Here is a 10,242-nt window from a genome sequence, read left to right on the forward strand (position 1 = left end):
ACAACAACAAACCCTTATACTAATAATCCAAAAGACTTTTGACACTGAATTTATTTATTCTCCTCTGCAATGTGGATTAAATCTCTTTTCCTTAAGTTATTATTTATGGGTCTGTGTGTGGATACCTAAGAAGACCAGAAAAGAACATCAAATTTCCAAAAGCTAGAGTTTCAGACAGGTTGTTTTATTAGGCAGCACTGTTTACCATTTGAGAGAAGCCATGAGGCATAATAAAACCCACTATAAGAGTTTATTAAGGGAAGGGAATAGAAAAGATGTGCAAAGGCCTATGGAATGACTGTGCAGGAAGAGAGAAAAATAGGTGGAACCCACTTTATAGTTTCCCCCTCGTGCATGAGCAAAGATTATGTGATCATGAAGCACATGGATTACGTAGCACCTAAGGCCCTAAGATGACTAAGCATCTTGCCTGGCTACTGAACAGTGCATGTGTGGTCATGTAGCTGGGGGAGTGGCTAGGAATTCTGAAGTGCCAGACTCATTGTTCTTATAAAAAATGGCAGGTGAACAGGAATGGGGGAGCCATGTCTCCCAAAACTGCTTCCAGCTGACTCGGTGACCATTGGTTAACTTTTGGGGGTAGGGAAGGGGACTTTTGAGGTAGCAGGACATCCTGAGGTAGTTGATTCTCCTCTGCTGCTTTGGGAATCATCCATCACCTTCTGATACTTTGGGCTTTGGGGAATTGTCTGTTGCTGCTTGGATCTGACTGTTTGGGTCTGACAAGGTGCTAGCGAGTCAGAAAAGGAAATTTAGAAAAGATTTTACCTGGGAAGAGTGCCTAAGGGGTCCCAGGGGGAGGGGGGAGGGCCGGGGCCATGAAAGTTTGAATTATATTTATCTGAAGTGGATCTGACCTGTCCAGGTGGATTCAAGCTGGCTCTGGAGCTCAGAAGAATTCTTAAACATATTAAGAAGAGCCACAGGGAATTTAAAATCCTGAGCTGGTAGCCATGATATTATGTTTAGTACTCTGTGATTAGACTTTTTAACTGCAAGTATGGGGATGTTAAAAGGCGAAAAGATTGGGCAGAGCAGCTTTTTTCTGAGAAGATCAGAAATGATAGGTTTAAGCCCCCTAAAGCTCTGGAGTGAGAGAGGGTACTGAAGTTGGGTAATGTACCTAGTAGGATCCTGCAACTGGATAATAATAGGGGGATGGTTCTTTGCACTAAAAGGGTTCTGGGTGTCCCAGACTTTGGGGTCCACCTGAGAGGCTGGTAAGGGAAATGAAATCTCACACTAGTGACTTAACAGCACACCTGAAAGCTCTAGAACAAAATGAAGCAAATTCACCCAGGATGAATCAACACCAGGAGGAAATAATCAAATTGAGGGCTGAAATCAATGAAATAGAAACAAGGAGAACAATACAAAAAATTAATAAAACAAAGAGTTTGTTCTTTGAGAAAATCAACAAGATAGACAAGCCCGTATTCAAATTAATCAAAATGCAGAGAGAGCGCATCCAAATCAACAAAATCAGAAATGAAGAGGGAGACATAACAACAGACAATGAGGAAATCTGGAGAATTGCCAAGTCATACTTCAAAAACTCGTACTCCACAAAATTGGAAAATCTGAAAGAAATGGACAATTTTCCGGATAGGTACTACATACCAAAGTTATTCAAGACCAGATAAACTATTTAAATAGGCCAATAACCACTAAGGAAATAGAAACAGTCATTAAAAGTCTCCCAACCAAAAAAAGTCCTGATACAGATGGCTTCAGCACAGAATTCTATCAGATTTTCCAAGAAGAGCTAATTCCAATACTCTTCCAATTGTTCCACACAATAGAAACAGAAGGAACATCACCAAACTCTTTTTATGAGGCTACAGTTACCCTGATATGCAAACCACACAAAGATGCAACAAAGAAAGAGAACTACAGACCAATCTCCCTCATGAACATTGATGCAAAAATAATCAATAAAATATTGGCAAACCAAATCCAAGAACATATCAAAAAAATTATCCACCATCATCAAGTAGGCTTCATCCCAGGGATGCAAGGATGGTTCAACGTATGAAAATTTGACAATGTAATACACCATATAAACAAATTGAAAAAAAAAACACATGATCATCTCATTAGATGTTGAAAAAGCCTTTGACAAGATCCAACACCCCTTTAAGATAAAGGTCCTAGAGAAATCAGGAACGCAAGGAACATACCTAAACATAATAAAGGCAATTTACAGCAAGCTGACAGCCAACATCAAATTAAATGGAGAGAAACTCAAAGCGATTCCACTAAAATCAAGAACAAGACAAGGCTGTTCACTCTCCCCATATTTATTCAATATAATACTTGTAGTTCTAGTTAGAGCAATAAGACAACAAAAGGAGATCAAAGAGATAGAAATTGGAAAGGAAGAAGCCAAACTTTCACTATTTGCAGACAATATGATAGTGTACATAAGTGACCCCAAAAATTCTACCAGGGAACTCCAACAGCTGATAAACTCCTTCAGTAATGTGGCAGCATGGAAGATTAACTCAAAAAAATCAATAGGCCTCCTATATACAAATAATAAAAGGACTGAGAAAGAAATCAGAGAAACATCACCCTTTACAATAGCCACAAATAATATAAAATACCTTGGGGTAACTCTGTCTAAACAAGTGAAGGACCTGTATGACATTTATGTCTCTGAAGAAAGAACTGAAGGAGATATCAGAAAATGGAAAGCTCTCCCATGCTCATGGATAGGTAGGATTAACATAGTAAAAATGGCAATCTTACCAAAAGCAATCTACAGATTCAATGCAATCCCCATCAAAATCCCAACACAATGCTTCACAGACCTGGAAAGAATAATACTCAACTTCATATGGAAAAACAAAAAACCCAGGATAGCCAAAAGAATCCTGTACAACAAAACAACCTCTGGAGGCATCACGATCCCTGGCTTCAAGCTCCACTATAGAGCTACAGTAATAAAAACAGCTTGGTACTGGCATAAAAACTGACATGTGGACCAGTGGAATCGAATTGAAGAACCTGACATTAATCTGCACAGGTATGAACACCTAATTTTTTGACAAAGAAGTCAAAACTGTACAATGGAAAAAAGGAAGCATCTTCAACAAATGGTGCTGGCATAACTGGATGTCAACATGTAGAATGAAAATAGATCCATAACTGTCGCTATGTACAAAACTTAAGACCTCAACATAAATCCAGTTACCCTGAACCTGATAGAAGAGAAAGTAGGAAGTAGGCTTGAATGCATTGGCACCAGAGATCACTTCCTAAACATAACACCAGCAGCACAGACATGGAGCACAACAATTAGTAAATGGGACCTCTTGAAACTGAGAAGCTTTTGTAGGGCAAAGGCCACAGTCAACAAGACAAAATGACAGCCTAGAGGATGGGAAAAGATCTTCACCAACCCCACATATGATAGAGGGCTGATCTCCAGAATATATAAAGAACTCAAGAAACTAGACATCAAAATACCTAACAATCCAATTGAAAAATGGGCTATAGAGCTAAACAGAGAATTCTCAACAGAAGAATCTCAAATGGCCAAAAGACATTTAAGGAACTGCTCAACATCCTTAGTCATCAGGGAAATGCAAATCAAAGCGACGCTGAAATACCATATTACACCTGTCAGAATGGCTAAGATCAAAAACACTGATGACAGCTTATGTTGGAGAGGATGTGGAGCAAGGGGGACACTCCTCCACTGTTGGTGGGAATGCAAACTTGTACAGCCACTTTGGAAAGCAGTATGGCAGTTTCTCAGAAAATTGAGAATCAATCTTCTTCAAGACCCAGCTGTACCACTCTTGGACATATACCCAAGGAATACTCAATTATACCACAAGGACACATGCTCAGTTATGTTCATAGCAGCATTATTTGTAATAGCCAGAACCTGGAAAAACCTAGATGCCCCACAACTGAAGAATGGATAAATAAAATGTGGTACATATACACAGTGGAGTACTACCCAGCATAGAAAAACAAAGACATCATGAGGTTTGCACATAAATGGATGGAACTAGAAAATATCATTCTGAGTGAGGTAACCCATACTCAGGACAAACATGGAATGTACTCACTCATAAGTGGACACTAGATATAAAGCAAAGGATAATGAGACTGCAACCCACAGCTCTAGGGAGGCTAGCTAGTAAGGAGGATCCTAGGAAGGACACATGGATTGCCTAATGATGGAGAAATGGATGAAATTTACATGAGCAAACTGGGGGTGAGAGGGGGAGGTAATGGAGGTCAAGGGACAGAGTATGAGAGCTTAGAGGAGTGGGAGGTTTGAGCTGGAACGGGAACAGAGTGGGAGAGCAAGGAAAGAGATACCATGATAAATGAAGACACCATGGGAATAGGGAGAATTGGAGTGCTAGGGAGGTTCCTAGGAATCCACAAGGATGACTCCACCATAAACTACTGGTAGTAGTTGAGAGGGTATATAAAATGAATAGAAAATCTCTTAATAAATTTTTTAAACCATTTTATTTTTTTTTTTAAATGTCTACAGGCAAGAAAATGCGAAGGCCAGAGTTTCCAAGGATGATATGATCTACTTATCATTGGAGACAGAAACCAAAAGTCTGGAATGAGTTTTTTCCAACCGTTTTTATCTCTTGCAAAAGATAATCCTTTATCCTTTTAATCAGACCCTAAAGAAGATTCTGACTTCTTATCACAAGTCCTCAAGGCAGCAGAGCTAAAATTACCCATAAGAGAAGATGCACTGGCTCTTCAAATCTCTCTCTCTCTCTCTCTCTCTCTCTCTCTCTCTCTCTCTCTCTCTCTCTCTCTCTCTCTCTCTCTCTCTCTCTCTCTCTCTCTCTCTGTGTGTGTGTGTGTGTGTGTGTGTGTGTGCTGTTTGTTGAATAATAGCCTCAGGTCATGAGGAATTGAGCCAGACTGTATTGGACGATAGCCTCAAGCCACAGATAATTGCTAAGCCTCAGCCTGACTTTTCTGATCACCTGTAGAAACAATATGGTCTGGTAGCAAAATCAACTCACCTGGCTCCCAGTCAAGGCACAAAATCAGGAGGTTACATGTATTTCCCTGATATATATATATATATATATATATATATATATATATGTGTGTGTGTGTGTGTGTGTGTGTGTGTGTGTGTGTGTGTGTGTACACAAATATATATGTATATATGTCAGCGCAAAACTTGTTCTCACCTCAAGGGAATTGAGTGATATTCTGGAGCCAACTATGCATGACTCTGGCCTGGGATCACAGATTCAGGTTTCCCCAACTTCTGAGTTAATTTGCTACATGAGATTTTTATAAGTTATAGAATAAAGAAAATTATAAGTCAGATTGTTACCAAACACATTGGTGGGGCATCTGTATTGTGTTATGGTAAAGCAGGGAAAGCTACTATAGGTTTCAGATGCTACCCGAAAACATCATTAGGCTTGAATTGGTGAAAGCTATGGTTTACTAATGGTAAATCTAAGGTTAAAATACAAGTATTTTAATTGACTCATAAGTCAGACACATTGTGGGCAATGGACTAATAATAACACAAGGTAATTTGGCTCTAGTTTACAGCATTTTAACTCTCCTCAGTCTTGAAGTCCAGTCATTTATTTGATCTTGTAGAATCTTTAACAGATGCAGCTTGTATCTTTTTTTTTCTTTTTCCACCCCTTCCAGGACATAGTCTTAAACTCATGACAATCCTCCTACCTCACTTCTCTAGTGCAAGGGGTGGAGGATCATAGGCATGTACAGGTATGTAATTGGCCTGCCTAGAAGGACTAAATACACATTGGTGCTCCTCTTTTGACTATCAAACTATAGAAGCATTGGGCCCCAAGAAATTAAAATTAACCAGGAATCCCTTGTTAGGAGGAGCCCTGGGAGCTGCCAGAGGAGGAACTTGTCTCCTGGATACTTACAACTTGTCAAAAGGCTGGCAGGAAGCTCAGGCTGAGGTGGTGATGGGCATGACCATACTTTGGCCAAACTGGTTAGTTATATTTATCACATTTCATATTTAAACCTACCGCCATATCAGAACCTCAAAGTTGTACTAGTTACAGGCTTTGGGATCACAGCCTGTACCTTAGAAAGCCAGATTCAGGTACCCCCAATAAATGAATTAAAGAAGCCAAAATAATAGTGAAATACAGAAAAAAGGAAATATATTCCCTGTGGCTACATTGGGAATAAAGATAAGGAGTTACAGGTTTTCAATTTGAGAGGGGATAAAGTACAAAAAAGTAGTAAAATATTGGGCATGGAGACATAACTTGGCAATTAGAGTGCTTGTTTCACAATTATGATGACCAGAGTTTGGATCTGAGCACCCATATAACAAGCTGGGCATCCTGTATGTGCACACCTGTAATCCCAGTTTCAAGGAGTTGTCAGGGTTTGCCAGCTTCCAGTGAGCCCCAGGTTCAGTGAGAGACCTTATCTCAGGGAATTGGGAGACAATGATACAGGAGAACTCTCAGTGTTCTCTTCTGGCCTCCACATGCATGCACAGCTGTCCACGCCTACACATATATGTGGGCATTCACTTAGACACATAATTTTTTTTACATTAATTTATGTATGCATATGCATGTGCACTCCATGTGGAGGTCAGAGGACACTTGTGGAAGTCTGTCCTCTCAGGTGCCTTTACCCACTAAGCCATAATAAATAAATCTTTTTAAAAGAAAAATATTGAACCACTGTGTTACTAATGCAGTATAACCTGACTCAACTTATTAGTGTCTTGTTTTTGTCATTCTCCCACTCCTTTTTAAAAGACAGTATCTGAGTGGCACTGTTAGAAGGTGGTGTGGCTTGGGGAGTAGGTGTGGTCTTGAAGGAAGTATGTCACTATGGGGGTAGGCTTTGAGGTCTCTTTTGTGAATTCAGTGTGAACCAGAGACTACTTCCTGTTGCCTGTAAAATATAGGACTTGGCTACTTCTCCAGCACCATGTCTGCCTACACACTGCCATACTCCCAGCCACCATGCTCCCCACCATGATGATAATGGACTGAACCTCTGAAACTGTAAACTGCCACTTCAATAAAATGTTTTCCTTTATAAGAGTTGCTATGGCAATGGTCTCACTTCACAGCAATAGAAACCCCCAAATAAGTATCTCTTTTACTTCAGGATGGCCATAGGCTAGCCTTAAATTCCTGATTCTCTTGCCTCTACTTGCCCAAAAGTGCTGGGATTTCAGACATGTGCTACCACAAAGGGCCCTCATCCTATTCTTGACTTTAATGGGTTGGCTCTGCTAACTATTGACAAAAATTTAATAAGGTTCAAAGAAGTTCCCTTTTGGTTTCTGATTTGATAAGATTTTTTTTTTTTTTTTTTTTTTTTTTTTTTTTTTTTTTTTTTTTTTTTTTAGCATAAGTGACTTCATGCTTCTTCTACACTCCTACTATCATTCTATATTAGTCAAGAGGGTAGGGTATTTGGGGGCATAGTGACCCACACGTTTAATCCTAGTACTCCAGAGGCAGGAAGATCTCTGTGAGTTTGAGGCTGATCTAGTCTATATAGTTTTGGGCCAGCAGGGCTTACAGAGTGAGACCCTGTTTCAAAAAAAAAAAAAAAAAAAAAAAAAAAAAAAAAAAAAAAAAAAAAAAAAACAGAAGCAGCAATAATAAAAGAAGATTGGCCTTAAAAATGAGGCAGACTAAAGTCTCATGCACTTGCCAAGTTTATTCTGAACATAAGATAATTTATACCCCAAGGGTTAAGAAGAGTCATCTGGGTACAGAATACAATCTCAAGAACAAGCCACGTATGGGAAAATGTTTTTCCATAGAGGGATCTGAACAACAACGGAAGTAAATTCATTCCTATCCATTACACATGGGAGGAGCATGAAAATGCATTCCAAAAACAATTCTGTGTTTGTTTGTTTCAGTTTTTCAAGACAGGGTTTCTCTGTGTGACAGCCCTAGCTGTCCTGGAACACACTTTGTAGACCAGGCTGGCAAATTCACAGAGATGCACCTGCCTCTGCTTCCTGAGTGCTGGGACTAAAAGTGTATACTACCACACCTGGCCAATTCTGTGGTTTTAAGAAAATAAGGATACAAGACTCCTATTTCTAGGAGTTTTCTCATAAGCATTCAGTATGCTCACATGACTCCATTCTTGGATTGTTTTCCAACAGCTGGGTATTTTGTGCTTTCTTTTTTGGTAATACTAAGGATTGAGCAAAGAGCCTCATCATGCTAGGCAAAGTGCTCTACCAATGAACTCGATCTCCAGACCTTTTTAATTTCTATACAACAGCCTCACTAAGTTTCCCAGGCTAGACTTTGAACTCACTCTGCAACCCAGGTAGAACTTTTTCTTTCTTTCTTTCTTTCTTTCTTTCTTTCTTTCTTTCTTTCTTTCTTTCTTTCTTTCTTTCTTTCTTCCTTCCTTCCTTCCTTCCTTCCTTCCTTCCTTTCTTTCTTTCTTTCTTTCTTTCTTTCTTTCTTTCTTTCTTTCTTTCTCTTTCTTTTCTTTTTCTTTCTTTCTTTCCTTTTCTTTCTTTCTTTTTCTTTTTTTCTTTCTCTCTTTTTCTTTCTTTCTTTTTCTTTTTCTTTCTTCCTTCCTTTCTTCCTTCTTCCTTTCTTCCTTCTTCCTTTCCTTCCTTCCTTCCTTCCTTCCTTCCTTCCTTCCTTCTTTTCTTTTTTTGTGTATAAGTCTTGGTGTGTGTCATGGTGTTCATGTAGAGATCACAAAACAGCATTTGTGGAATTAGTTCTCCTTTTACCTTTACATGGGTTCCAGGGATCAAACTTGGTTTACTTACCAGATTTTAACTATGTAAAGATGTGTTACTTTTGTTTATGCTGCATTTAATTATATAAAGATGTGTTGCATTTCTTGCTTGCCTAAGGCACCTGATTGATCCAATAAAGAGCTGAATGGCCAATAGCTAGGCAGGAGAAAGGATAGGTGGAGCTAGCAGGTAGACAGAATAACTAGGAAGAGAAATCTACACTCAAAAAGAAGGGGAAGAGTGCTTGCTTTGGCAGCACATATACTAAAATTGGAATAATACAGAGAAGATTAGCATGGCCCCTGTGCAAGGATGACATGCAAATTCATGAAGCATTCCATATTTAAAAAGAAGAAGAAGGAGAAGGAGAAGGAGGAGGAGGAGGAGAAGGAGGAGGAGAAGGAGAAGGAGAAGGAGGAGGAGAAGGAGGAGGAGAAGGAGAAGGAGAAGGAGAAGGAGAAGGAGAAGGAGAAGGAGAAGAACTAGAGAAGGATGAGAGAATGAGGAACATGCTGGGGCAAGAAACCAGGCAGACTCCAGATAGCCAGACATAGAGAAGCAGTAAAATAAGACTTACAGAAGTAAGAAAGGTAATAAACCCTGAGACAAAAGGTAGATAAAGAGAAACAGGTTAATTTAAAAGAGCTAGCCAGAAATGTGGCTAATTTCATGCATTCAAAACTAATAAGTCTTTGTGTCATGATTTGGGAACTGATTGATGGCCCAAAAGAAAAAGCCTGGTACACTTGCTAATGTGAATGTATCGGCAATAAACATGAGTGTGTAAATATCTTTGTAGTAGGTACTTTAGTATATGCCCAGAAGTGATGTAAATGGGCCATATGGTAGTTTTCTAGCTGGATCATTTCTAGTCATCCTTCTTCTGAAGTCATCATTCATAAAACCAGTCTAGGCCACTTCCCCTGTTCTGCTTAACTAAAGCATCCATTATTATATTTTAGAATATTTAGCAAATTATAATAATAGCAACAGGATGAGTGTTTGATTTCTGCCTGTCCCACCAGTCAATGAACTCCATAAATCAACAACCATACAGAAATGGATGATATATAGTATGTTTTAAAAGGGCTGGAGATATGGCTCCATGATTAATGCTCTTGCAAAGACCTAAGTTCAATTCTCAGCACCCATATCAGGCTTCTCAAAACCACCTGTAACTTCAATTCCAAGGAATCTGATTACTTCTTATATCCTCTGAGGACACCTGTACATATGTAGTATACTTAAACTCATGCAGGTACACACACACACACACACACACACACACACACACACACAAAAGAAATATTGTATGCTAAACTTTAAGGTACTTGGACTTCTAGCATACAAATATATTCACATTTTATTCATAGTCACCAAGCACGTACATGAGGGTTTTTGTTAATAGAAATCAAGGAAAACAACAAGGTTCTGTGTTCATATTGAAATGGTTACAGGAACAGGGA

At 39.1% G+C, this 10,242-nt stretch overlaps 1 non-coding gene across 1 annotated transcript; it reads left to right on the top strand.

Moving 5' to 3' along the window:
• The first annotated feature begins 9,016 nt into the window (after window positions 1-9,016).
• On the top strand, window positions 9,017-9,123 carry LOC114686226. Its single transcript, XR_003733558.1, has one exon. It is a non-coding gene; the product is annotated as a U6 spliceosomal RNA (small nuclear RNA).
• Window positions 9,124-10,242: the final 1,119 nt, after the last annotated feature.

The sequence above is a fragment of the Peromyscus leucopus genome, chromosome 10 (assembly GCF_004664715.2).
Source record: "Peromyscus leucopus breed LL Stock chromosome 10, UCI_PerLeu_2.1, whole genome shotgun sequence".
NCBI classification, from domain to species: Eukaryota; Metazoa; Chordata; class Mammalia; order Rodentia; family Cricetidae; genus Peromyscus; species Peromyscus leucopus.